This window comes from Helianthus annuus, chromosome 16 (genome assembly GCF_002127325.2).
Source record: "Helianthus annuus cultivar XRQ/B chromosome 16, HanXRQr2.0-SUNRISE, whole genome shotgun sequence".
Taxonomy (NCBI): domain Eukaryota; kingdom Viridiplantae; phylum Streptophyta; class Magnoliopsida; order Asterales; family Asteraceae; genus Helianthus; species Helianthus annuus.
Genome location: NC_035448.2, coordinates 47440324 through 47467519, shown reverse-complemented (window position 1 = coordinate 47467519; position 27196 = coordinate 47440324). Strand labels below are relative to the sequence as shown.

The 27196-nt window shown below is 41.8% G+C and overlaps 1 long non-coding RNA gene across 1 annotated transcript; it reads left to right on the top strand.

Annotated features, from left to right (window-relative positions):
* The first annotated feature begins 15504 nt into the window (after positions 1-15504).
* LOC110916589 lies at positions 15505-16684 on the top strand. Its single transcript, XR_002579862.2, has 3 exons — positions 15505-15674; positions 15775-15844; positions 15967-16684. It is a non-coding gene; the product is annotated as an uncharacterized LOC110916589 (long non-coding RNA).
* Positions 16685-27196: the final 10512 nt, after the last annotated feature.

The window sequence follows — 27196 nt, the reverse complement described above, 5'->3', positions numbered from 1 at the left end:
ATCGATGGTGGTGGTGGTGGCTGCAGCTATTGGTAGAATTAAGCAGGTTTTGAAGAGATAGGTACCTATCTAAACTCTATCGATATCATTTAGTTCAAGTTTTGATTATCTGAGACCTTAAAAGATGAATTGTTTGTAATTTTTTTACAATATTGATGATTGACATATATTTTGGCTCCGTAGAATATTGATGAATTGCATAATTTTGTTGTTTACACTTGATCCTCTCTATTGTGTATTGTATCAGTATCATGAAGTGCTTAGTGACAATTAAATTCATGGGGAATATTGCAAAACTGAGTATGAAGATGATGGGGTTTAGTATGGTCTATTGATGAGGTAGCTAATGTGACAACTCGAACTTTAGACTTGCTGTGATGTAACGTTACGTGCTTATGTGATATTTTCGGACTAATGAATGTTATGATATTATGTGCTTTTTATGTGTGTGTGTTATGTTTATCTTTATCGAGCCAAACCCGATCCGCACAACACTACAAACCGGCCACACAAAGCCCTTTGGGCCACACCTTGTACGCGGACCATTAGACAACCGAGTGGGCTCGGCCCACTCCCCACTCGCAACCACTATACCAAAACTAAGGGTCTTGTTTTCCTCTCATTTGTTACAACACAAGAACACACACACAAACCCTAGAAGCTTTGCTCTCTCTCTCTCGTTTACTTGGAACCCGACGGCGAACAACACTTCTCGGCTCACCCTCTCTTTGATTTCAACCGGTTAGTGTACATTGTTATTTGATTGTATTTGATGATTTTATATGATTCTTGAACATTACATGATGTAATTCGGATGATGATAGTATGGTTGATTGGGATAGAACCGGTTTACATGTGTGCTTTGTTATAAATCAAATGTTAATATGTGTTTCGGATTGTTAACATGTTCATACGGATCGGATGAAACTCGATGAAATCTGTTGTTATGCTATGTGATTCGGATGTTAACTTGTAGATGTGCTAAGTTTTGGGCTAGGTAATTAGTCACGGTTACATGTTCATAGAAATAGATTATTGTTCATATGAATGCAGTTCACGTTTTTGATGTTCTTGAATTGTTATGAATATGCATGAAATCTGAATTAACTGATGATAAATTTCTGTGATTGATCTGATTTCGAAACTGCCGTAGATGTTTGCTAGAATCACGGAATAGTCAATGCAGGAATTATGGAAATCAGTTACATACGCGGTTTCGACACCTGGTTGCGAGTCGGGACCATAGTTGCGAGTCAGAATCCCACTCGTAACCAAGCCAGCACAAGTCGAGACTACGGTTGCGAGTCCCGTTGCGACTCGTAACCAGCACATGATCAGTCGTAACCAGACCATGATGAACCGAGATCTCCATTGCGACTCGCAACCAGCTGTTGCGACTCGTAATCTCCGGTTGCGACTCGAGATCTCCGTTGCGACTCGAGACCACCCTTTACACGCACACTGTTGGGCCTTCACTGTCACGGGCCCAATCTATTGAGCCCAACGATTTGAATTGTGGACTGTTTATTAATGGACTTGTATGTGTTTGCTATTTGGGCCGATTGAGAATCTGGATTGTTTTGTTATTGGGCTGCTTATGTCATTGGGCCGGGTATGAATGGACTTAGAACAATTGGATCCTCACAGGCTATGTCTTATCTGTTTACGTGCGTACATGTTTGCCATGACTATACGTGATTACTATATACGTGCTATATACGAACCTGACTCGTATAATAACCATGATAGGACGTGAGTGATCATTTACTTGCTACTTGTACTTTCTGTGTATCTGCCGAGCAAACCAAGGTGAGTTCACACAGCCAAGGCATGGGATTCCCGGGTTGGGAATTGGGTTGGATATGTTGAATTTGGAATGATTACTCGTACTTACGCATATACCAGACTATAGACCATCGTCCTCAGGTTAGTCAGGACACGTTACGTAAAGCCTACGTAACCCAGTATATTTGCCATATGTCTCCCGGGTCGGGAGGACACGTTACGTAAAGCCTACGTAACCCAATACCATTCACTGGCTTCCAGGTCGGAAGGCCACGCTGCGTAAAGCCTACGTAGCCCCCACGCGTACCACTGTCCTCGGGGAAGGGCACGTCACGTAAAGCCTACGTGACCCTGTACGTTTTCCTGTTCTCGGTAAAGAAGAACACATGGTCGGAAGTTAGTCTAGTAAGTACCGTTAATGAGAAGCCCTCATTAACCAGGATGAACATGGGAAGCCCCCACCTTTATTACACACTAGTATGGGAAGCCCCCACTAGCTATACTTATGCATTACACAATGAACTTACTTTCTGTGAACTCGCTCAACTAGTTTGTTGATTATTTGCTGCATGCCTTGCAGGACCTTAGGTATACTTGGAGCTTGCACAGGGAAGAGCAGGTCGTTGTGGGCAGATGGATCGTAATGATGTTGAACTCATAACTCGTAAAACTATTTGGATTTACTTTACTATGCTTCCGCTACTTAAAACAGTGTTTGGTTTTTGAAACATCAATCATGTCATGGTGACTTATATTAATTACTTCTATTATTAATTGCTATGGTTTGATATGATTGATGGCTTGATCCTGGTCAGTCACGCTCCCGAGCGGTGGTATTCCGCGGGTGGATTTTGGGGGTGTGACAGATTGGTATCAGAGCCATTGGTTATAGAGAACTTGGTTTTAATATGGGAAAACGTTTTATTAAAACCGGACTATAACCAGTACAGTGCTCTCAACGATCCACAACGACGCTTCGCTCCACGTGCAAGACTCGACATCCTAGGTAATAAGGGTTATGTTATGTTTATTGCCTGTTTGCTAGAACTGCTTAGAACTTTGCTCGCATTACGCTTAGATACACATGCTTTGATTTCATGAGAACACCTATATGCCTACGCTTTTCTGTCATCGCCCTACTCGCGAACCATTCTTATGTATGCTACTTGTTACTATGAAGATCAATGGCCGCACGAATTAACATGACTCAAGCCCAGCTAGAGGCTCTCATTGCTGCGGCAGTTGCAGCCGCCCAAGCAGGTCAACCCGCTCAGCAGCAGCCTGGGTGCACCTTCAAGAACTTCATGGAATGTCGTCCTAGCTCGTTTAGTGGCACAGAGGGAGCAGTTGGACTCCTCCACTGGTTTGAAAAGCTCGAGTCGGTTTTCGAAATGTGCGAATGCCCTGAGGCTCGCAGGGTGAAGTTCGCCACTGGCACACTTGAAGGGATTGCGCTCACTTGGTGGAACGCCCAAGTCCAGATCTTAGGGTTGGCAGCTGCTAACGCCACCCCATGGAACGACTTTAAGGAACTCATCAAGCGTGAGTATTGCACGCGGGAAGACATACACAAGCTGGAAGATGAGCTTTATAACTTGAAAATGGTTGGATCGGAAATCGAAGCGTATACCAAACGGTCCAATGAGCTGGCCGTTCTGTGTCCAACTATGGTGGACCCTCCATACAAGCGCATTGAGTTGTATCTCAAGGGATTGGCGCCAGAAATTCAGAGCCACGTGACGTCGGCTAACCTCGAAAACATTCAGGAAATACAGCGTCTCGCTCACCGTATCACCGATCAGGCAGTGGAACAGAATAGATTGCCCAAGCGTGTTAATGCTACTGCTAATGTCACTACCTCAGTTACTCCTGCTACATCTGGTGACAGTAAAAGAAAATGGGATGGGGATTCCAGCAAAGGTTCAGCGACCGTTCAGCCACAAGCTCAGCAACAGAAAATCGACCACTATCAGAGTCCCAGTCAGCAATCCTCTGGTGGTCACAGACAGAGGAGATATCAGGGTAGTCAACCCAGGTGCCACAACTGCAACAGGCATCACCACGGCCCATGTAACAAGGGTCGCTGTCAAAGGTGCCTTGAGATGGGTCACGAGGCCAAAGACTGTAGGAGTCCACGGCCTGCGAATCAGAATCAGCAGCCTCAGCAACCAGCTCCACAGAACCAGCAGCAGCAACAGCAGCCACAGCGTGGAAACCGGGGGTGTTTCCAGTGTGGGGCTGAAGGTCATTTCAAACGCGATTGTCCTCAGTTAAACCAGAACCGCAACAACAATAACAACCAGGGCAACGGGAACAACAACGGTGGAAACAACAACAACAACGGCAATGAAGCTCGTGGTCGTGCTTTTGTGCTAGGTCGAGGTGACGCAGTGAACGATCCCAACGTTGTCATGGGTAAGTTTCTCCTTGACAATATTTACGTTACTGTTTTATTTGATTCGGGTGCGGATACAAGCTATATGTCTGTGAAAATGTGTCAACTGCTAAAACGTGCACCAACACTTTTACCCACCAAACATGTAGTAGAGTTAGCTAACGGTAAAAGTCTAGAAGCCACGCACGTAGTTCAGGGTTGTAATCTTATCCTAGCTGGTCAAGCCTTTTCTATTGATCTCATTCCCATAGTATTGGGTAGCTTCGACGTCGTGATTGGGATGGATTGGCTTTCCCAACACCAGGCCGAAATCTTATGCAGCGAAAAGGTTATTCGCATTCCTCGTTCTGGTCAGGAACCTCTAGAAGTTCAAGGCGACAAGAGTGGTGCAGTGGTGGGCATCATCTCTTTCTTGAAGGCTCAGAAATGCTTACGTAAGGGTCACACAGCCATTTTGGCTCTTGTTACAGACGCCTCAGCAAAGGAAAAGAAATTGGAGGATATTCCGATTGTACGTGATTACCCTCAGGTGTTTCCTGAAGACTTACCAGGCTTACCGCCTCATCGTCAGGTTGAATTCCAGATCGAGCTCGCTCCAGGAGCAGCACCCATAGCTCGCGCACCATATCGCCTAGCTCCATCGGAATTGGAGGAATTGTCAAAGCAATTACAAGAGCTCTTGGAAAAGGGTTTCATTCGACCAAGCTCTTCGCCTTGGGGAGCTCCAGTACTTTTCGTGAAAAAGAAGGATGGTACGTTCAGGATGTGTATAGACTACAGGGAACTGAACAAGGTGACGGTGAAGAACCGTTATCCTCTTCCACGCATAGACGACTTATTCGACCAGTTGCAAGGGTCGTGCTACTACTCGAAGATAGACTTGAGGTCCGGTTATCATCAGCTGAGAGTCCGGGATGAGGACGTCTCCAAGACAGCCTTCAGAACTCGTTACGGTCACTACGAGTTTCTCGTCATGCCATTCGGGTTAACGAACGCGCCTGCGGTATTTATGGATCTTATGAACAGGGTGTGCAAACCCTATCTCGACAAGTTCGTCATTGTGTTCATCGACGACATCCTGATTTACTCCAAGAGTCAGGAGGAGCACGAGCAACATCTTCGCCTTATTTTGGAACTCCTTCGGAAGGAACAGTTGTACGCCAAGCTTTCTAAATGCGACTTCTGGCTTCGTGAAGTCCACTTCTTAGGCCACGTGGTAAACAAGGATGGGATCCATGTCGATCCATCCAAGGTAGATTCGATCAGGAACTGGTCTGCACCGCGTACACCGACAGAAATACGCCAATTCTTGGGTCTGGCAGGTTACTACAGACGGTTTATCAGGGATTTCTCGAAGATTGCTCAGCCGCTTACGTTACTGACACAGAAGGGTGTTACCTATCGCTGGGGAGAGCCCCAGGAGACTGCTTTTCAGCACCTAAAGGATAGACTTTGCAGTGCACCTATCCTCTCATTGCCAGAGGGCACGGATGACTTTGTGGTTTATTGTGATGCATCCATTCGGGGATTGGGATGTGTGTTAATGCAGCGCGACAAGGTTATCGCTTACGCCTCTCGTCAACTCAAGGTTCACGAACGGAACTACACGACGCACGATTTAGAGCTGGGAGCTGTTGTTTTTGCGCTTAAGATATGGCGACACTACCTGTACGGTACCAGGTGCACGATTTACACCGATCACAGGAGTCTCGAGCATATCCTTAAGCAGAAGGATTTGAACATGCGTCAATGGCGATGGGTCGAATTACTAAACGATTATGAATGCGCTATCAAGTATCATCCAGGCAAAGCCAATGTGGTGGCTGATGCCCTTAGTCGAAAGGACACTTTACCGAAGCGCGTGCGAGCACTACAGCTTACGATTCAGTCTAGCCTTCCTACACAGATACGAGATGCTCAGGTAGAAGCATTGAAGCCCGAAAACGTCAAGGCTGAAGCCTTACGCGGCTCACGACAACAAATGGAACAGAAGGAAGACGGCGCCTATTACGTAACGGGCCGGATTTGGGTCCCACTTTATGGCGGTTTACGCGAACTTGTTATGGATGAAGCTCACAAGTCTCGCTACTCGGTACATCCAGGGTCGGATAAAATGTACCACGACATCAGCACTACTTATTGGTGGCCTAGTATGAAGGCCCACATTGCTACGTACGTTGGAAAGTGCTTGACCTGTGTGAGAGTCAAGGTCGAATATCAGAAACCAGCTGGCCTACTTCAGCAGCCTAAGATACCTCAGTGGAAATGGGAAGAAATTTCCATGGATTTCGTTACAGGCCTACCTAGATCCCAGCGTGGGAACGATACGATATGGGTCATAGTTGATCGACTCACCAAGTCTGCACACTTCCTGCCGATTAAGGAAACGGATAAGTTCTCCACTCTCGCAGACGTATATCTTAAAGAAGTTGTCTCGAGGCACGGGGTGCCCACATCTATCATTTCGGATCGCGATGCACGATTCACGTCAGAACTTTGGCAAGCAATGCATAAATCTTTCGGCTCACGTTTAGACATGAGCACAGCATACCACCCTCAGACGGATGGGCAGTCTGAGCGTACGATCCAAACTCTCGAAGACATGCTTCGGGCATGCGTTATCGATTTCGGCAACGGCTGGGAAAAGCACCTCCCTTTGGTGGAGTTTTCTTACAATAACAGTTACCATACCAGCATTCAAGCCGCTCCATTCGAGGCATTGTACGGGCGTAAATGCCGGTCACCTCTCTGTTGGGCAGAGGTGGGAGATAGTCAGATCACGGGTCCAGAGATTGTTGTGGACGCCACAGAAAAGATTGCACAAATACGACAACGCATGGCGGCAGCACGCGACCGTCAGAAAGCCTACGCGGATAAGCGTAGAAAGCCATTGGAATTTGAGGTCGGGGACCGGGTTTTATTGAAAGTCTCACCCTGGAAGGGTGTGGTTCGTTTTGGCAAACGGGGTAAACTGAATCCGCGGTACGTCGGACCATTCGAAATCATAGAAAAGATTGGCAAGGTAGCCTACAAGTTGAAACTACCAGCTGAACTCGGGGCAGTTCACAATGTCTTTCATGTATCGAACTTAAAGAAGTGCCTATCAGACGAAACACTCATCATTCCTTTTAAGGAACTCACTATCGACGAGCGGTTGCAGTTCGTCGAGGAACCAGTTGAAATCACGGACCGGGATGTGAAGGTCCTCAAACACAAGAGAATCCCTCTTGTCCGAGTTCGTTGGAACTCCAAACGTGGCCCAGAGTACACCTGGGAACGCGAAGACAGGATGACAGAAAAGTACCCCCAGTTATTCGGGAACAAGGCAACCACTACTGAGGCTGAAGCTACTACTTCGGAATTTCGGGACGAAATTCCAGATCAACGGGGGGAGGATGTGACACCCCAGGAAAATCAGTGAACAGTACAGTTTACCTAGCTTCCTCAGTGAGTGCATACCAAATTTCGGGACGAAATTTCCAATTGGTTGGGGATAATGTGACAACTCGAACTTTAGACTTGCTGTGATGTAACGTTACGTGCTTATGTGATATTTTCGGACTAATGAGTGTTATGATATTATGTGCTTTTTATGTGTGTGTGTTATGTTTATCTTTATCGAGCCAAACCCGATCCGCACAACACTACAAACCGGCCACACAAAGCCCTTTGGGCCACACCTTGTACGCGGACCATTAGACAACCGAGTGGGCTCGGCCCACTCCCCACTCGCAACCACTATACCAAAACTAAGGGTCTTGTTTTCCTCTCATTTGTTACAACACAAGAACACACACACAAACCCTAGAAGCTTTGCTCTCTCTCTCTCGTTTACTTGGAACCCGACGGCGAACAACACTTCTCGGCTCACCCTCTCTTTGATTTCAACCGGTTAGTGTACATTGTTATTTGATTGTATTTGATGATTTTATATGATTCTTGAACATTACATGATGTAATTCGGATGATGATAGTATGGTTGATTGGGATAGAACCGGTTTACATGTGTGCTTTGTTATAAATCAAATGTTAATATGTGTTTCGGATTGTTAACATGTTCATACGGATCGGATGAAACTCGATGAAATCTGTTGTTATGCTATGTGATTCGGATGTTAACTTGTAGATGTGCTAAGTTTTGGGCTAGGTAATTAGTCACGGTTACATGTTCATAGAAATAGATTATTGTTCATATGAATGCAGTTCACGTTTTTGATGTTCTTGAATTGTTATGAATATGCATGAAATCTGAATTAACTGATGATAAATTTCTGTGATTGATCTGATTTCGAAACTGCCGTAGATGTTTGCTAGAATCACGGAATAGTCAATGCAGGAATTATGGAAATCAGTTACATACGCGGTTTCGACACCTGGTTGCGAGTCGGGACCATAGTTGCGAGTCAGAATCCCACTCGTAACCAAGCCAGCACAAGTCGAGACTACGGTTGCGAGTCCCGTTGCGACTCGTAACCAGCACATGATCAGTCGTAACCAGACCATGATGAACCGAGATCTCCATTGCGACTCGCAACCAGCTGTTGCGACTCGTAATCTCCGGTTGCGACTCGAGATCTCCGTTGCGACTCGAGACCACCCTTTACACGCACACTGTTGGGCCTTCACTGTCACGGGCCCAATCTATTGAGCCCAACGATTTGAATTGTGGACTGTTTATTAATGGACTTGTATGTGTTTGCTATTTGGGCCGATTGAGAATCTGGATTGTTTTGTTATTGGGCTGCTTATGTCATTGGGCCGGGTATGAATGGACTTAGAACAATTGGATCCTCACAGGCTATGTCTTATCTGTTTACGTGCGTACATGTTTGCCATGACTATACGTGATTACTATATACGTGCTATATACGAACCTGACTCGTATAATAACCATGATAGGACGTGAGTGATCATTTACTTGCTACTTGTACTTTCTGTGTATCTGCCGAGCAAACCAAGGTGAGTTCACACAGCCAAGGCATGGGATTCCCGGGTTGGGAATTGGGTTGGATATGTTGAATTTGGAATGATTACTCGTACTTACGCATATACCAGACTATAGACCATCGTCCTCAGGTTAGTCAGGACACGTTACGTAAAGCCTACGTAACCCAGTATATTTGCCATATGTCTCCCGGGTCGGGAGGACACGTTACGTAAAGCCTACGTAACCCAATACCATTCACTGGCTTCCAGGTCGGAAGGCCACGCTGCGTAAAGCCTACGTAGCCCCCACGCGTACCACTGTCCTCGGGGAAGGGCACGTCACGTAAAGCCTACGTGACCCTGTACGTTTTCCTGTTCTCGGTAAAGAAGAACACATGGTCGGAAGTTAGTCTAGTAAGTACCGTTAATGAGAAGCCCTCATTAACCAGGATGAACATGGGAAGCCCCCACCTTTATTACACACTAGTATGGGAAGCCCCCACTAGCTATACTTATGCATTACACAATGAACTTACTTTCTGTGAACTCGCTCAACTAGTTTGTTGATTATTTGCTGCATGCCTTGCAGGACCTTAGGTATACTTGGAGCTTGCACAGGGAAGAGCAGGTCGTTGTGGGCAGATGGATCGTAATGATGTTGAACTCATAACTCGTAAAACTATTTGGATTTACTTTACTATGCTTCCGCTACTTAAAACAGTGTTTGGTTTTTGAAACATCAATCATGTCATGGTGACTTATATTAATTACTTCTATTATTAATTGCTATGGTTTGATATGATTGATGGCTTGATCCTGGTCAGTCACGCTCCCGAGCGGTGGTATTCCGCGGGTGGATTTTGGGGGTGTGACAGCTAATATATTAATAACCACATATAAGGACTTTTTTATAACTGTTTGTTTTGGAATTTGGTTATAGTATATGTAGACATGCATTGTATTGCTTTCATTTTGTCATGTATTATTATTTTTTTTTCCATCATACAAATAAGTATTATTGTTTTGTAGTCTAAACACAACTGAAAACTAATGAGAGTGATGTTGAAGAAGGAGTTGGGTTTCATGGTGCTGTTGATAAGTTGGATCTACCAGATTATTCTCTCCTAATGGTATATACTTATTGTTAACGTGTTAATTTTTGTATATTATAAAATTATAAGTATTTATTTTTATGTTTTGTAGGATATAGATCATGGAAAGTTTGATGTTGATGTCAATACCCATTTTAAAGGTATTTTATATATCGCTCTCCACATTATCCAACAGCTCATGAATAGGACTGCATACAAGGCCTTTCTTTTTTGTTTGTTCTCCACTCCGTATTTATGTATTTTAATGAGGTTCTTGAAGGAAAAAGCATAGATTGCAAGTATTCCACACTAATGTGATATTGTCGGCCATTTGGTGTTTTCCACCTTGCATTGAATGAATAGATATCCCGCATCTTCTGGTTCATTGCTGCACATTCTGCACATGACGGACCAGACTTCAACCCCTCTTTTATTTCTTATTGATATGTCACTATCTCTTCTAAAGAGACGAGTGTGATTGTCTGTAGAATTTGTGTTTTCTGCTTAAATGACTTTAATGAGAGTTGGTTTTCAGCCTACTGAAAATATTATTAAAAAGGGATGTTTTTCAAGTACTTAAAATATTATTTTCACATTTTGTAGGGAGGCAGGAATATCGTGCTTCTTATTTAAGAGATACAATAGGAAGACAATTGTCTTCACCTTAGAGAAACTCTCCTGCACTATAGCAAATATTATGTGATTTGAATTTGTAATTGTGGTGATTAGACCACTTCTTATTAGTACTTTTATATATATACAAGCCAGGTTACGGTGAAAAAATAATTATTTATATATGTCCTAATATGTAACAGGGGGTTCTTTTGTTCCTATTGTAAGTTTTTTGGTTGTGTATAAAATTTGGCCTTTCAAAAAAAGTATGTGAATAATGAAACTTTCCACATATAGAGAATAGTTAGGACTATTAAAATCCGATATTCCTAATTAACATACCTTATTCGTCACACATTTTGCATTTTTATAATATATAAATACAGTTGTGTTTAACAAAATTTAAATGTTCAACCCGTGAGTATTCACGGGCGATAACCTAGTGTTTTATAAATAGAATAAAACTAAAAAACATTTTCTTTAAACAAATATTTTTACTGACGGGTTTGTGACACAAAATCCATCGCCAAAAGCATTTTCTTTTTTTATTTTATATATTACAAATTCGTCAGAAATGCGTAGTAAACAGGTAGTGGGGAAAATGCGTAAAAATTGTGTAGCAAAAATTAAAAATTAACTTTTGTTAAATGGGTATGAAAATGCGTAGAAAATGCGTAGCAATTTGTCACAGCCCTTTTCTGTTAGAAATGGGTAGGAAAATGCGTAGAAAATGTGTAAGAAACCAGTTTCCTACGAGGGGTTTTCCTACATATGCATTTTGTTACAAATTCTTAGAAAATAGCAAGTTGTGACGCATTTCCTACGAAAAATGGTGTCAGAATTTATAATACACTCGAGTTGAAATCCTGAAAACAAGAAGAATATTGGGATAAAATAACAATTTCAAGAAAATTAATGTTATTTTTTCCAAAAGCCATAAAACCAAAGAAACTTACTACGTAAAGCCCGCCAGCCTAAGTATTCAAATGATTACACTAAGATCACCCAATTGTCAATTCGATTTCAATTTTGCCAGAAGTTGCCGGCAAAATTGTAAAATGACAAAAATGCCCCCCCTTAAAGATTGCACAAACACGAAGAAGCCGGAACTTTACTATATATTTTCCAACTTTGAAACATGAAAACAGAAACTCACTCTAAGGGAAGGCGGGGTGGGGAACAAAATTCTCGTGATACTTTCTTCCACGCGTGGAAAACAAACAAATGCCCACCGCCACCTTAAAGTTTCACGAGTGATAAAATGTGTGCGTGATAAACTTCACGCGTTATGGCACATTCCGTGATAAATGGATGTGAGGGGGTGTGAGGGTTTATTGTTGGGTGTTGTGAGTGATGACCATTGCCACTAAAAAAGGTTGTGAGTGATGGAAAAATGGTTGATGACATGGCGGAACTTGATTGGGTGTTGTGAGTGATGAGTGAGTGATAAGTGATGACCACCGCACCCCTAAACGGGTCCCCCCCTCTTAAAGATTTCACAAACATGAAGGAGCCGGAACTTTTTCCCTACACATCCGCAACCAAACAAACATAAAAAGTGATGATAAAGAAATGCCAGATATTCATGAATTGGTAATATCACTAAAAATATGGTTTGGACCCTAAACTATTTTCTTGATTCATTAAGTCAGCAAACTTTATTTTAACTTCAGGTGTGTGTGTGTGTTTGTGTGTATTTTGTGACTGGTTAAGTCCTCAAACTCTGTTTTTGATTTACTTATTAAATCCTTAAACTTAATTTCTTATTTAAAAAGCAAAGTGGAAATTTAATAATTCAAACTACGACTTATTGTTCAATAATAATCTATACTAGCAATGTGATCACTGACACTTCTAACTTTTACTCTCGTTAGCACATACATATATATTAAAATGACAAATAAGATGCCATGTCATATTTTTTGATAAATCAGAAAACAGTGACTCAATTCCCCATTAAACAAATCATGTGTTGCTATAATCAATAATAAAATTGCTAAAATTGGTAATGAAATGCAAGTTGATTCCTATTTTGTGCCTAATTAGTTGGTTGCTAAGATAAAGAAAAAGTATAAAGTTCGTTTCTATTCGTGTAGTGTTCTCTCTTGTTCTCAAACTAAACCACAGTTTCAGTGAAAGTATGTACAAAATCTTCAGAGATAACTCCATATCCACATCAGCAACTTACCTATAATGATGTATCTCTGATCCGTCTTCCTGTTTGAGCACAACAAATTCGTGTAATATGAACGTGTATATAATTCGGAGAGCTTCCAGTTGGACATATACCAAAATCAAGATGAAGCCTTCCATCAACAGCCAGCCAGCAGTTGTTAACCTACAAGAAAATTAATAACTTTATTTCGAAAACCGACGGGTTTTGGTGTTTTCTGTTATGTACCAAGTTAAGAATGGGTCAAATGCATGCACGGATCAAGTCAGTAGGTTATTTGGAATGTTTCATGCATTCTATTCAATTTACTAGTTTGTTTATTTGGTTTATTTATTTCTATTTAGTTTAATTAGTCATGTGATTTAAATAAAGAAAGTGGTGGAGGATGCTCCATAATATCCATGTTTCGTATTTATAGGTTAGTTGGTTAGTAGTTGGTTATTGTTCTTGTATCTATAAGTATCATTGTTGAGTTAATGGAGATTATGAATGAAAGTTATCAAGTTCTAATCATCTCTCTATTTTCTAGTCTGGCTTCTATCTATTTTCTTTGGTGAATTAATCAAGAACATAACATTTTCGTTTTCAAATATGGTTCAGTTCGGTTTTTTGGTTTTCAGTTTTCAAAATAAAGTTACCAAAATTGGCCACCAACCTAAGTACCTGATGTTCTATAATTGACATTAGCCTTTATGCAATTAGCCTTGGTTAAAAGAACAAAGCATCACAATTAATTCTCTAAAGTCTAAACAATATAATACTTACCTCGTTAGGAAGATCAAGCAACCCGTTCCAAACACTTGATTTCTGTGTGAAATCTTCCAACAAATTGATGCCATGTTGTGTAGTTGAAAAGTCAACTTCCCTGTCCGTAGACTCATCGGATTCAATTACACTAAAGAGTTCATCTTCCACCATGGCCGGCTATGATGGTGTGCGTGAAGAACTTTCGCACAAGGCCCGTGATTTTGAGGTGTACAAGATTTAAAAAAAAAAATCGATATATATGTTAGTTTTTTTTTAATTGTAAACACATACCAATTCCAATATAGGCCATTTATCAAATACTTTTTAATGGTTTATAATTTAGTCCACTACACATTAGGTTTATTGGGTCAATACTAATATGATTTTAATAAAAATTATAACACGCGATAGCAATTTCATGGACTCCTGGAATCTGAAAGGACGAGACGAACAAACTCATAGATGTTTTGGAGCATATGAAAGAAGAGGATTATTTCCCAGAAGCATGCATTGCATATAGAATATTGTTAACTATTCCAGTCACTGTGACATTTGTAGAAAGAAGTTTTTCAAAGTTGAAGTTAAAATCTTACTTACAATCTACAATGTCTCAAGATAGACTTAGTGGGTTGGTGATGGTAGCTATCGAGAACGAAATCTTAGATAATATAAATTGTGAAGAGGTGATCCAGTAATTTGCTATGAAGAATGCAAGAAGGGCTGCACGAATCATTGGTTAGCTATTAACTTATTAGTTATTACGGTATGTAACTCATTAGAATACTATTATTTTGTCATTATCATAATTGCGTTGTTTATCAAATACTACATTTTTTTGTCATTTTCGTAATTATTTTGTTTATCGTTAAAGCATATGAGCACATTTTTCGAGCTCGAATAGAGTACGTGAATTCTCAGAGACGCCACTGTCTTCCACATTAGAAAAAGAATGCTTGTGTTCTTCTTAAGCTTCATTAGTTAGACTATAACTAGTGCTCTTATCCAAATTTGCCCCAGATGATCTAGGGTATGCCTTGGGAAAAGATTTCGTACATCTTATCGTACAAAACGTACGAAAGGCATTAGAAAGTAAAAAAACACGATGACATTTTTGTAATTATTTTACTCGTAAATACCCTATAAGATTAAAATTATCTTATAAGATACCCTTCAAGATCATTTGTAGAGTAACTATGATACTCTACAAAATTACCCTACAAAATTAAAGTTACCCTACATGATCAAAATTACTCTACAAGATCATTTCTAGACTAATTATCATACTCTGTAAAATTACCATACAAGATCAAAATTACTCATACAAGATCATTTGTAGAGTAATTATTATACTCTACAAAATTATCCTATAAGATCAAAATTATCCTACAAGATCATTTTATAAAATTACCCTACAAGATCAAAATTACCCTTTAAGATCATTTGTAGGGTAATTTTGATAATTACTCTACGAGTAGATAATTACAAAATAGTTATCGCGTTTTTTTTACCTTTTCACATATTTCATACGTTTTGTACGATAAGACTATTTGTATTTAATCTTTTTCCTACATTAATATCCATTTCAACTAAAAACATGCCAAATTATAGAGTGCCCTTAACTTCTTGTAGAATAAGTACTTTTAACCCAGGCCCGGCTAAACCCAAGTGCTGGGTGGGCTTGAGAACAGGGCCCAAAAAAGGAAAGGGCCCAAAAAATTTTAAGTTTTCTTTATAGTTATAGATATAGCCCAAAATTTGAAACGACGCATCTGCAGCAAACCAAACGACGCTGACGCATCACCGCCATCACGCACGCGGTTCTGATCGAAAATCGAAATCAAACATTCGAGGTATTTGAAATCTGAATTCTGATCGAAATCAAACATTCAAGCGCGCTGCTGCATCATCAAACGCGGTTCTGATTGAGTCGCCACTCGCCACCACGGTTCGGTTCCGATTTAACAGATTCTGTTATGAAATATGAAAGATGTGATATGAAATTGTGAATTGCTTTTTTTTTTTTTTTTTTTTTTTTTTTTTTGCAGTTGATAGATATCTGTTTGGCATATTGAGTTTAAGAAGGGCCGGCTAAACCTAAAGTGACTTCATCTTGAGGTATTGAATGGATTTTATTCGTGTAAATTGTTATTGAATGGATAATATTTAATTATTTATGTATTAGACTTCGTGTGAATTGTTATTGAATGGATTTTATTCGTTAATAACTTAATATGTAGAAATAATGCCTCCCGTTCCTAAATACAAACACCTATCCGGCCATCAAAAACGTAAGAGGAAGAAGATAGAGGAAGAGAAAAGAAAGGCGGACGAAGTAAAACAAAACCGAATACACAAGTTTTTTTCAAAAGAAACTAAAAGTTCTAGTTCTAACTTGGGTGATGATAATGTGGGTGAAGACAATGTGAAAGGAGATGAATGCATATAAAGTGTTGTTGACACTTTACATGCAGTACTATATCTTCCAACGTAGTACTACTTATCCTTATGCTATAAATGCATATAAAGTGTTGTTGACAATTCCGGTAACCGTGTCATCGGCAGAAAGAAGTTTCTCAAAGTTGAAGTTGTTGAAGACCTATTTACGTTCTACAATGTCACAAGAAAGGCTAAACGGGTTAGCGACAATATCTATTGAAAGTGAAATATTAGATACTATGGATTACAAGGAGTTGATCGAGAGCTTTGCATCAAAAAACGCTAGGAGAACCACACTGTTTGCTTAGCAAGTAAGTTCGATACTTTGATCATTTTTGCTACACTATTTTTGTTAATTTGTTTTATCTATTTCATAACAATTATCGTAGTATTATGAATTTTTAGTATTTATATATATATGATTGAATGATTGATGAGTTTATGTTATATGAAGATTTGCGAATAGGGTCCAAATTTTTTATCTCGAACAGGGCCAAAAAAAATTTTGTGATTTTCGGAGACGACCCTGTTTTAACCTATCAATGATACTTTTCAAGATTTTCAAGGAGTTTTTATGAATAAATCATAAGCGAGTTGTGAATTAAAGTTGTTTTACTCTTAACGCAATACACATTTTGCCGATGCTAGCAACAAACTACTTAGTAGACGTAAACAGAAACCAACTTATCATGCCTTACTGATTTTAGCAACCACTCTCATTTTAACTAATTACCTTAAATAGTTGATGCGGCATTAGTTGTGACATGCCAGCTACTCCCACCACATCAGATGCCACGTATATAAAAAAACGCTTTATGTGAAAAGTTTAAGAACATTAAACTTAGAGTAAACTGCCATTTTGGTCCCTGTGGTTTGGCCAGTTTTGTCATTTTAGTCCAAATCTCAAACTTATTATATCTGGGTCTCTGTGGTTTGCATTTTGTTACCATTTTAGTCCAAAAGTGAAATTTGACCAGATTACCCACTTTTGATCCTGCTATTTTGTCTTCACCCTCAGGGGCATTTTGGGCATTTTAGGTTTATTATAACCTAATATTAATTAACCCCATTAACATATAAACCCCACCCCACCATCACTGAAGATCAAACCCCACCCCACCATCACTGAAGATCATCTTCTCAAACAATCACCACCACCACCGTCACCCTCACCTCACCGCCTCCACCATCACCGCCGCCACCCCGACACCCTCACCTCCTCCACCTTCACCTCCCCGGGAATCGGATTTACTGTTCTTGTGAATCACCTCCGTCAATCACCACCACCACCGTCGCCCTCACCTCACCGCCTCCACCATCACTGCCGCCACCCCCGACACCCTCACCTCCTCCACCTTCACCTCCTCCTGAATCAGATTTGAATCACCTCCGTCAATCACCACCACCACTAAAGATCCACCACCACCACCGTCGCCCTCACCGCCTCTACCATCACCGCCGCCACCCCCGACACCCTCACCTCCTCTACCTTCACATCCTCCTGAATCGGAATCAGGTCCATTTTCTGAAAGGGAAATCCTGGGCTGTCCTGGTTGAAACCCTAGATTGAAGCAGGTGAAATTGAGGGGGGACACATGGGGATTTCTTCGCTGTGTTGATTGACAAGCTGTTCGGAGGTGCAATGGTGGTGGTTGCAGGGGTGATTTTAACAGTGTGTTTGGACGGTGTGTGGTGGAGGTTGTAATAGGGAAGAAGCTATTATTAGAGTTTTTGTTAATTGATTGAGTTGTATGTATTTGATTCTTTTCTTAAGACGTTACACATAATGAAGTTGATTTTGAATGAATTGGAATTTGATAACTGTGGTGGTGGTTGAGGTTGGGTAGTAGTAGGTGGTCGTGGCGGGGTTCGGTGGTGGCAGAGGTATGGAGTTGACACAGGGGTGGGGAGAGGGTGGTGATGGTCGCAGTGGTGAGAAGGGGGAGGAGGTGGCGGTGCTTGTGGCGGCAGAGTGGTGGTGGTGGCGCTGCAGATCCGGTGGTGGGGGTGGTGGTGAGAAGGGGGAGGAGGTGGCGGTGCTTGTTGATGTTGTTCTGGCAGTGCATTATTGTTGTTGTTCTGGCAATGGCACTATTATTTATTAATTTGAGTTATAATAATTACAAATGCCCAAAATGCCCCTGAGGGTGAAGACAAAATAGCAGGGTCAAAAGTGGGTAATCTGGTCAAATTTCACTTTTGGACTAAAATGGTAACAAAATGCAAACCACAGGGACCCAGATGTAATAAGTTTGAGATTTGGACTAAAGTGGCAAAACTGACCAAACCACAGGGACCAAAATGACAGTTTACTCTTAAACTTATTTACAAGTTTGAAAACGAATGACAAAAAAGAAGCTAAAACAAAAAAAAAAGAAGTAATTATTAATTGTGACATCAGATTCAGATGCCATGAGGCATATACATATACTCTTAACGCTTTGGGTGTGGTTTAAAGCCTCTTAAGGCTTTATTACGCCAGGTCAGATTCACATTAGCACCATATCAGATATAGGAGGTTTTAAAGACTATCCCTTTAACTTTCATGCAATTGTTTAAAACCCCTATAAAGTCTCCTATTAAACAAAATACAAAAAACAAAAATAAAGAGAAAAAATTGATTGGCTGAAAACAATAGGTCCCACCAGCCCCTCCCTTTAGCGCTCGTTACTGGGCTGGCAAGCATTCAATGGCGCCCTCTGGTGCCAGGGGATGGCACAGGGGCGCTAACCAAGCTGAGTTGGCCAGGGGTGGTATACCACACCCCCTGGCCTAAATGACATCTAAGAAACCACATATAGGGGCGGACCCACATTGAACGGGTCGGGATCACTGGACTCCAATGTTTTTTTAAAAGTTAGTAGATCCAGTATATTAAATTTTATAAGGACCTCATAAATACAATTAGGTGGACACCATACAAAGAAAAGGAAAGCTGGTGTAATGGTAAACTCCTTTCTTTAGACTGAGGGGTGTGGTTCCCCCTTCCCCATGGCCACCTAGGCTCCACATAACCATCATCTCCACATCATCACTACTCCCCCATATGTGAGATGTAGTTCCCCTTCATTCCCCTTTCCCCTTCCATTTTTCTTTTTAATTTTTTTAATACATAAATTAAGATAAAGTTTTCATCAGTAAAATTATAATTAAATAGACCTAAAAAACATAATTTTAACAAACTAAACTTAAAAAATAACTAAAGCCTGCTTCCACTTCCTCCGAGCCATTTCTTCGCGATCTTGTCTTTCATTCTCGATATCACCGCATGGTCTCTTTCAGGTAAGGTTTCGGTGTCGGTTGTCATTACTCGGAACTCTTCGGTTTCTCGATTTTGAAGATCAAATTCGAGTCGCCTCTTGTCTAACTCTAGTCTCTCCCTTGAAAGCCCCACGTCTAATTCTTTTTCTCTTTCTTTCTTTTTGTACCGTTCCTCTTAAACTCCCATAAAATGATCAAATTTTTGTAGAATTACATCAAGTTTAGATACATCACCTGAGCTCGTTGTCTTCAAACCCGAAGCCTTCGCACGGTCCTTTTTAGCACGATCCCTTCCCGTTGGCCGTATCGATTCAAAAGTAGGAGCTTCATCTTCGAACTTGGGTTCATCGTTTATATCAATAGCACAACGTGCATCGGAGCCACCCACACTATAACTACCCGATGCACTTGTTTTAGATCGTTTCGCTTCCGCTACCTCATTAGGCACCACCTTTATTTTCTACAATTTCTCAAGATTTCATACGGCTTTTGATAATGCCACGGCCCATGTTTACCCTTGACATATTTTTTAATACTCGCCGCCAAACAATATGCATCACTTTCCCCACTTGTGTAACAACCCACATCTTTGAAGTCAAAGTCAAAGGAAGAAAAGATTGCTAATTCGATCTGTCATTCCTTGCAAAATTATTGATTGTACATTTTGACCTGTTAATCGATACTCTAGTTTATGTTACTTTAGTTATATTATGTGGAGTAAATGCAAAAATCGCAGTTTATCTCTAATCTATGTAACGCTATCTCATCGCTATCGTATCGTAACTTGAATCGCAGTTGTGGATATTGTTTTACATGTGTGTGCTATTATGTGTTACTTATGCATGTATATTATATGTTTTGAGGTGATTAATCGCAAACGCAATCGCAACTCTTTCGCAAACACAATCTCATCGCGGACTCGAATTATATGATTTATTTTTATGATTATTAGGAGTTATATTATTTGTGTAACTATTGTAACTATTGATCTACACACACTTTCTCATCATTTTCATCATGAAATCATAACTTTTCACCTTGAAATCGGCTGATTTAGGCTGTTCTAGGATGATGTCATCATGGGTTCTCATGAACTTCAAAGTGTGACCTCATTACACCAAGAACAACTCAGATCTAAGATATTTCGACATGTTTAAACACTGATTTCGTCATAATCTAAACAATTTCCAACTGATTTCCACTTTATTCAATGTTCTTAACTTTTTACTCAAAAACCGATAGAATCTGAGCTTGTTCATGCCTTCTACTCATTCTCTAGTGAAGTGCCGGTTTGAGAACTGATTTCTATCGATGAGACAACCGACTTAACGGGTTGAACATGAAGTCGGTCAAGAACAGTTACTGATCGGACGTGGTGATTCCCATCCGATCGGATGACTTAGACTTGATGGGGTTTCTGTTGTTTGACACGTAGTCATACCGTCTCGGTCAAAACACAGAACTTTCCAAACTTAGCAAATTCTACAAAATTTCAAAACGAACAGATCGCTGAACGGATTGCCGTCCGATCGGATTGCCATCCGATCCAACGACATTCTGAACGGATGACATATAATCTTCAACACTTAACCCAATTTTACCAACTTTTCAACTCGAACAGTCGCACGGTCGAACCGCCATTCGATCGGATAACCATCTGATCGAACGGCTATCCGACCAGGTGACTTGTGAACTTAAACACTTAAACAAATTCCAAATTTCAAAGTATGCTAGCCTCCACTCGGATCTCCATCCGAGCGGACGGCTATCCGTCTGGATGACCGTCCAACCGGATGACCGTCCGACCGGACGACCTGATTGGTAGGAACATTTCTCATTTTACAAAATGCTACCACGAAAACTTCAAAGTCACATCATACACAAACACGTCCATCCCAGACCGAAGATCCTTCGACCGAATGACCATCCGTCTGGATGACCATCCGTCCGGAAGGCTATCCGACCGGATCACCCTTCGTCACTCAGTTCACTCGACATCGTTTAACGCACCGTTCAACGCTTATACTATCATTATCTTTTCAGGCTAACCCTCCAGCGCTCCCTTCAATCCAAGACTGTGTTAATCATTTAACACGATCTGTGAGTATACTCGATCCCTTTTTACTTTAAGCACTTTTGGGTGTTACATACGTTACTTATATCAAAACACATCGATCACACAACGCAAACACTTTTATACGCTAACCGTTACTGCATGTTATACGCGTTATTCGATGAATGCTTGTATGTTATGTTTACACAGTGATTGTTTCCTGACACCTTAGCAACGATAGTACTATAGTTTGGACTCAGCACCTGTCGTGGACAGGGGTTGTTAAGGGTTTTACTTCACGTGTCACAGTGGTGATATGTGTTGCATATTCTATAACCCGCAGTCATGTATGTGCATATTTCATTGTCGATAACCTGCTAGCTTCACTTTTCAACATGTTACATGCTGGTTATGCGTAAGCCACTTTTCGCTACTATTATACTACTAAACTTGTATGCTCACCTTTACACTATGTGTATTGACTTTATTTTAACGTATGTGACAGGTGTTTTGGATGCTTATGCTATGCTTGCTGTATGAAATCAAGCTAGGAAGAGTCTAGAAACAAACTAAATAAAATCTGAGTTGCCGGAATGGATTATTTGTCTTTGAGAACTACGTCTGTAGTAATTGTTTTTATTTTATATGTTTATTGTATGGGACATGAACTTTAAATATATTATAATTAATAGTTGTTATGGATTCTCCTGGATAATCTGTTTCGCTCAGTGCCGCGCCCCGATGATTCCGCCATCGGTTGGGGTGTGACAGATTGGTATATTAGCCATAACTATAGGGAATTAGACAAGACTCGACCTAGTCCGGGTCGATGTCTTAGAATTGACCTATTCTATAGTCTAGGTACCAACAGACCGCCTTGTGTGAACCCAGTAGGGGTTCCGCGCGAGCCTATTTCTGTTATTCGATCGACTCGAGAACATGTTACACACAATCGGCCTTCCCTAACATCGAACACTATCATTTAGCCTTTCCTAAGGCTAGCACGACACGCACGCTATTTCGAAAACGAATGAGTGATTAGATCGAGACTAGGTGTGAAAACCGCAAACTCTCGATTAAATCGCTCGCTCGACGTGCATTTTTGCTATAAACACGAGAATTTGCGTTGAATCAGGAGTGAAATCCATACTTCGATGCAGATCTCCCTCTCTATCTCGTGATTCTATCACACAAACAGGAATGCGGTCGTTAAGTTCGGGGTGAAACCCGAATCTTGATGACTTGTTCCGCTCTCTATTTTTGGTTTTACAAAACTCTCACCAAAGTCTCGATGGATTCCAACGACTCAAGTTGCTTGAATAGCCAAAAGGATGCGTGCCGTTCACCGTGCGACGGTGAGAGAGCATAGTCTATTAGGCCAAAACGTCTACTCGGAGTCCTTGAGAATAGTCGAAACACTTTGGGTAGTCAATTTCACGCACCCAGATGCTCCAATCGCTGATTTTCTGTTTTTTGATCCCGAACTCGCAAGACCGATTTTCGCTTTTATGTGGAACTTTGGTGTGTTTCTTTTTTGTGGTTTTATCTGTTTATTTGTTTTGATTTTTGGAGACTTATGCACTTTTCGTTGTTCGCTTTGATCAACACGCACAACTCACACTACACATCTACCTCAATACGCTAACAATCGCATGTTGTGTTACTATCTTATGCCATACTACTCGCTATATTACTCATAATCGCTACTCGCTAATCGCACTCGCATCGCTACTCACGAACGCTTTACGCAGCTATGAAAAATAGGTGAATACATGTAATATATGTAGGTGAATACGTGCAAAATATACTGTAAAGCGTGGTTGTGGCAAGCTATGTGCTTATGTGTTTACGTGCTTATGTGCCTACATGCTTATGTGGATTATGTGCCTACGTGATTATGTGACTATGTGTTATATGTCGATGTGTTCCTGAGCTTTATTTAGTAGTAGTGTGTGAGAGGTGAGATTCGATTATATAGTGTTTGAGTCCTATGGCGATGTCTGTTGCAGACAATGTCGTCATTTGGATCGCATACTTCTCGCGCTGCCTGACGAAACCACGCTGACAAGCATATCGCTGCCCTAGTCGCAAAGCAGATGGCTAAGGTCATTCCGCAAATTGTCAGCGAGCTTAATGAAAACGCTAGCAAGTCCTTTGAGGAATCTAGGACCGACTCTCCAAAGGGTACTTTCAGCTTCAAGCAGTTTAAGGCCTGTGGCCTAAAAGACTTCACAGGTGAAGACGGACCAAGCGCTATGTTTCAATGGTTCGACTCAATTGAAGTCACGCTACGCCATAGCGGATGTCCCGATCACCTACGTACTGTCAACGCAACTGGCGTTTTCCAGTCCAGGGCTCTGGATTGGTGGACAACCGAAAGGAACAGGCGTGGGAACGACGCAGCCTATGGGCTTACTTGGGATGAGTTGAAGGAACTCATGATGTAGGAATTCTGCCCACCCCATGAGCTCCAGAAGCTGGAGAACGAATTTTGGAACATCAAGCAGGATGGTGGCGACAACGCCGGTCTAACTACCCGCTTCAAACAGCTGAGTATCATTTGTCCCAGCCAGGTGATAACACCTGAAATGACAATCAAGAAATACATCCGTGCTTTATCGGATTGTGTTGCTGACTTCGTGCAAGCCGCGAAGACAACAACCATCAAAGAGACATATCTGCTTGCTGCCGAGATTAATGACAAGCGAGTATTGGCTGGTTATTTCAAGAGTACCACCAAAAGTCTCCATCAAGTTACCGCTGAAACCGCCGCACCTCAAGCCTCCAAGTCTTCACGCCGCAAATGCAAGAACAACAACAACAACAAGAATTGTGCTGTCACAGTCGCCGCTCCACTCCAAGCTATTCCTGCTCAACCGCAACCCCAGAACCACCAAGTAGTGGCACCAGTGGCCAATGCACCGCCGGCCAAGCGTACATATACTGGTCTACACCCGCTATGCCCTACCTGCACTTATCATCATCCTGTTGGGATCGCGTGCCGATTTTGTGTTCACTGCAACCTGTACGGCCACTTTACTACTAACTGCCGTACTGGTCCCCGCCCGGCTCAAGCCCCGGTTCAAGCCCCTGCACTGCCAGCTCCATTTCCTGCTCCTCAGGGCCAACAAGCAGCTCCTGCCCCTACCGCTCACACTAGAGCTTGCTTAGCATGTGGTGATCCTAACCACTTTGCAAATGTCTGCCCAAACAGAGTGGTGAAGCAAGAGCCACAACCGCAGCCGCCAGCGCAACAACATCAACAGCAGCAGCTTCAGCAGCCAGCAGCCCGCGGACGTACTTTCAACATCACCGTTCGCCAGGCTCAAGCAGACAACAATGTGGTTAATGGTACGTTCCTTGTCAACGGTATATATGCTTCGTGTTTATTTGATACTGGAGCCGATAACTTTTTTGTATCATTAGAATTCGAAAAGCTCCTAAAACGTAAACGCGCTCATCTCCCTACGATGTTCGACGTTGAAGTTGCCACTGGAAGAACCGTGACCATTCATTCTATTCTCCGTGATTGTATGCTTGAACTCAACATTCACGTCTTCCCTATCGACCTTATTCCGATGCAGCTTGGTAGTTTCGATATCATAGTAGGCATGGATTTTCTTCGTGGAAATCGTGCTGAAGTTGTTTGCTTTGATAAAATGATTCGTTTCTCGCTCACTAATGGTGATCAACTCTGTGTGTATGGCGGAACTCCTTTGAAAGATCTCAAACTCATGTCGTGTATCCAGGAAAGCAAGTATCTCCGCAAGGAATACAAAGCTTTCTTGGCATACATCGTAGTAGCGGAGAAGGAAAAGAAAGAGAAGGCAATAGATAAGGTGCTTGTGGTTCGTGATTTTCCTTGCGTCTTTCCTGATGATTTACCTGGTCTACCGCCATCTCGTGATATTGACTTCCATATCGACCTCATTCCTGGAGCTAATCCTGTTGCTAAAGCTCCCTATCGCCTCGCTCCGTCCGAAATACGCGAACTCTCGAGTCAACTCCAGGAATTGCTTGACAAAGACTTCATTCGCCCTAGCACCTCTCCTTGGGGTGCGCCTGTCCTTTTCGTCAAAAAGAAGGATGGATCATTCCGGATGTGCATCGATTATAGGGAATTGAATAAGCTTACGATCAAGAATCGCTATCCCCTGCCCCGAATCGATGATTTGTTTGATCAGTTACAAGGTGCTATGTATTTCTTGAAGATCGACCTATGCTCAGGCTATCACCAATTATGAATCCAGGAGGAAGATATACCGAAAACCGCTTTCAGAACACGATACGGCCATCATGAATTTGTCGTAATGCCCTTTGGTTTAACCAACGCACCCGCGGTTTTCATGGATCTGATGAATCGCATGTGTAAACCCTTTCTCGACCGCTTCGTCATCGTATTCATCGATGATATGCTTATCTATTCGAAGTCGAAAGCCGAACATGCGCAACATCTACGTTTGGTTCTCAAATTACTCCAAGGGAATCGACTCTATGCCAAGTTCTCCATGTGTGAATTTTGGCTAGAGGAGGTTCAATTCCTCGGTCACATCATTAATAGTCAAGGTATACATGTCGACCCCGCGAAGATCGAAGCTGTTAAGAGTTGGGTTACACCAAAATCCCCATCCGAAGTTTGCTTGTTCCTCAGATTGGTGGGCTATTACCGTCGATTCATCGCTGATTTCTCGAAAATCGCCATTCCGCTTACTTCTCTGATGCATAAAGACAAGCCTTTTGTTTGGGGAACTGAACAAGAGACTGCCTTTCAGACTCTCAAGCATATGCTCTGCAATGCTCCTGTTCTCGCTTTACCCAACGGAAATGATGACTTTGTAGTCTATTGCGATGCCTCTAACCTTGGTCTCGGTTGTGTTCTTATGCAACAGGACAAGGTTATCGCTTATGCATCTCGTCAGCTCAAGATCCACGAGAAGAACTACACAACCCACGATCTCGAGCTTGGTGCAGTTGTTTTTGCGTTGAAGATTTGGCGACACTACCTTTACGGTACCAAGTGTACGGTCTTCACCGACCATAAGAGCCTACAACACATCTTGAATCAAAAGGAACTGAATATGCGCCAACGCCGATGGGTTGAACTTCTTAACGATTATAACTGTGAGATTCGTTACCACCCTGGCAAATCAAACGTCGTTGCCGATGCTTTAAGCCGACGAAGCTATTTGCATAGCGTTCGTAATACTCAAGCCCAACACGACCTCGAAGCTCTTATTTGTGACGCCCAACATGCCTGTTTCACCGAACACACTTTAAAGGAAGAACGAATTCTGGGTTCCGAAAGTCGATTAGAAAGCAAATCGAACGGTATTCTCTACTATCTTGACCGCATCTGGATCCCCAGTCGCAATAACTTGCGCGGATTATTGTTGACTGAGGCCCACAAGTCTCGATATTCCATTCATCCTGGTGCCGAAAAAATGTACCACGACCTTCGTCTACGGTACTGGTGGCTTGGAATGAAGAAGGATATCGTTATCTATGTCTCGAAGTGCCTGACTTGTTTGAAAGTCAAGGCTGAACAGCAAAGACCCTCTGGCTTACTCGTGCAACCCGAGATCCCTATGTGGAAATGGGAGAGTATAACTATGGACTTCATAACGAAACTTCCACGCACGCCACCAGGTCACGATAGCATCTGGTTTATCGTTGACCGACTTACTAAATCTACTCATTTTCTACCGATACGAGAAGAC